The sequence below is a fragment of the Atta cephalotes genome, assembly GCF_000143395.1.
Source record: "Atta cephalotes unplaced genomic scaffold scaffold00097, whole genome shotgun sequence".
Taxonomy (NCBI): domain Eukaryota; kingdom Metazoa; phylum Arthropoda; class Insecta; order Hymenoptera; family Formicidae; genus Atta; species Atta cephalotes.
The window spans coordinates 172,300-175,922 of NW_012130161.1; positions in this window are offsets into that span (position 1 = coordinate 172,300).

Genomic DNA, 3,623 nt, shown 5'->3' on the forward strand with positions numbered 1-3,623 from the left:
TCTCTCTCTCTCTCTCTCTCTCTCTCTCTCTCTCTCTCTCTCTCTCTTTCTCGATTAAATATCCATAATTATAATGACATAGAATAATCGCTATTCATAGTAGTGTATAGCGAGTAGTGTATCTCGATTAAAGGTTAGCTATGATAAATCAATGGCAAATTGCTTGCAAATTGGTGATCTAAGCAATTTCTTAATTTCTTAAAAAAGATAAAAGCATTTTATGAATTTATAGCTGTTTATATTTTCGGAATGAACATTCGCATAATCATCTTATTATCGTCAAAGCAAAATAGGTTTATCGCACATACATCTCACACACACACACACACACACACACACACACTCACACACAAACACGCGCGCATTATCACCGTAATTTTTTAACAGAAGGGCTGACCACAAGTGTTATAATCTTTTTGTTTTTGAGGAAAATAATAGGATGAAATCGAGAATTAAAGGTATTGTTATTTATCGTTACAAGTCCGAGGGATGATACGGATTATATCATAATCAGCTCATCAGCTAGCCATTAATGCGTCTCGCGACAGAAGCGCGAGCATGGCTATCTTGTGACTTTTTTCGCGACAAATCGTTACACAGGAACGCTATTATAACGCACGCGGAGAATAGATTGACTCTCGCAATGATATAAAGACGATTCTGTCTTTCGCAGTATTTGAAAATATCGCCACAGGATGTCGTATGTTATTCTCTATACATATCTGCGAAACATATATATCTCTTCACACAACACGCATTAAAGTCACGAAACGGCTTCTGATGGAGGCAAATGTGAGTCAAACGGGTTTCCGAAGACGACCGTGGCGGGTGCGAAACGTCACGTAAATCATCGTGAGAAAACGAAGAGGTACTCAAACGTTACGAAACAGATAACAATTTAGCGGTAACTAAACATAATTCACACAAAAATTAAATAAGCAGCACGACGTGCGTTTCCTTAATTCCCGGGTATGGCAAAATTTTGGAATTAATTCTCGCAAATAATGATAGCAGTAATTTTCGAGAACGCGACAAATAAATAAAATACAAAAAAATTGGCCATTAAAATATTTCTTTAAGAACGGATACAAACGGACACGACAACTACAAAATTTCCAAGAGGACCAACGAGAAGAAACGGCTCTAAAATTGAAGAGTCGGCTGAAAAAGATTTTTCTCTTAGATGCTTTCTCATACTGTCATTGTTCCGATCTTATTGAGCTCTGCTTATTGTTAATCGTAACGTTTATCATTCAATTTAAATTAACGCGGACCGTAAATGACAACAAGTTAATTTCCGCAATGATTTCGCGTCGCTCACAATCAGATAGATTCTCCTTCATCATTCATTATACGGAGAAAATGTCACGGAGATGTCAAAAATGGCTAATCCGTTTGTCAGTGATCGACACACCTTCGCCTTCGTAGATCTTCGAAGGGTATCTTAACGTAAAACAAGGTCACGCCACCGGTTTCAGGTTGCTTTTACATGCTGGTTAGTGACCTCTGCATCTATCCCTGGGAATAGTCGGAGATTTCGACGCTGCTGGATGCCTTTGTCCTTCTTCCTCCTCGCGTTTTCACTCACTTTGCTTTTTTCTTTTTTATTTCGTCTCTCTCCTTATAATTTCTTTCAAAACAAAAAGAAAAAAACGGAGATAAGGTATGCAGTATTATCGATCTATTTTGCTATATGTATCAAAGTTGTGACAGCATAAAGAGATTATAATTGAATCCATAGAAAGTTATTAATCGATTAAGGAAAAGGATTGCGTTCCTTAATAGAAATATATATTATCATTATCATTGACTTTTATTACTTTTCTAATGAAAAAATAAACCGAATAATGGGACACTGTATGGGCTTTAATTTTTGCTTATTCTTTGTTTTTCGACTTTATAAGATATAACTCCGCGACGAGCGGAGTACACAATAAGTAACTTAGTCTCGAAATACTTAATTATGCGACATATCTCCTTTTGTCCCGCTCGTCTTCCCCAAAGAATGACAATATCATCATCCTTCGTCCACTCGACGTATCGTTCGTCGAATGAGTAATGCCAGTGATTTATTTGACGGTACATCTTGCCGAGTAGGTATATCGAAAGGACGTATGAAGAGCGGGGAATCATCGTCGCGCCAGCCTTCGCGAGATCGAGTTTCCTCGTACAGAAAGCATTAATCTCCCCCGAGATTAAATACGATACTGACCCTGACGAGACTTGCATTCGTGACGAGCGCAACGAGTGGCAACGAGACAAGTGCTTGCAATGCTCGTATGGCTCTGCCTTATAATGATTATACATATAGCTAGCTCTCATCACACGCGCGTCGCAATCAATGTTATTTGTTAAGTACGCACTGCCAACTATGTGTTAATTGCTACCAGAATTGTAGCAACTGAGTCCTCATTTGGCAATTTGATGTCTTCACGATATGATAACATTGCCAACAATTTGCCGGCTTTAAAACAACTTTAAAATTGTCATCATCAAAATTCGTACTATTACTACATTATGTTGCCATAATAATATGCAGCATCATATAATGCTATTATATTGCCGACAACGCAAGATATATATAATATTGACGCAGTTATCTTACTGCTTAAATTGCTGGTGATACATATATACACATTATTGTCTGCATATTGCTACAATGTTAGTATATGCAAAATCGTTGAATTAAAAACATATCTGCGATAAGTTGCCAGCATCATAAGCAATCACAGATTTGTGCGATTCTGCTGAAACATGCTATCCGAGTATTTTTATACAGATTACATTTTTTTTATATAGATTACATATTTATACATAGATATAATACAGATACTTGTATCGAACAGTCGCGAGTAATCAAACGCAGGATTTGCTGCACCCTTCGGCAGAATTTCTTTTACATAACTTAATAAAAGAGACGAAACATAATTTCCGCAATAATCTCGCCGAAGAATCTGTCGTTCGCAGCTAAAGTTCTCATCGGTCTACGTCTTACGATCTGATTGTCAGGAACAGATCTCGGCGATGGATATTCGGTATAAAAGAAACAGAGCATCTTCAGATTCACGTCGTATTCGCGTGGTATCTACATCGAACAGCATTCGCTGCCGCTTCAACCTCTGCTACAGATCAGCACTATTCCAAGTAATTATTACATTCATTTCAATTATTTTATTTCAATAAAATTTTCGAGTATTTACGAAACATTTTATTAATAGACACAACAAAATGCTATAAAATAATTTTTTTACACCAATTTGCATTCATTACACTATGTAGATGAAATAGTAGATATTATTTAACTTTATGCATTGTCATACCTAAACGGCAGATTTTTAATACTGTGGTTTAAAAACAAAATCGATTAGAAATTTTTTTTCTCTATTAGCAGCTTATATCGATAATATAAACCATTAAAAGCTTTACAGTTATAAATAGTACTTTATTCAAATATGTATTATATATTTTTTATGTGTATGTATTAAGGCTATATCAAAGGCTATATCAAAGTGGAAAAAAATTGTTTAATAGAAATCATGTAGAAATCATAGAAATCAAAAAGGCTTCCAAAAACGGCTTTATTAACCTTCTCTCTCCTCTCTTTCCCTTTCTCTCTCTCTCTC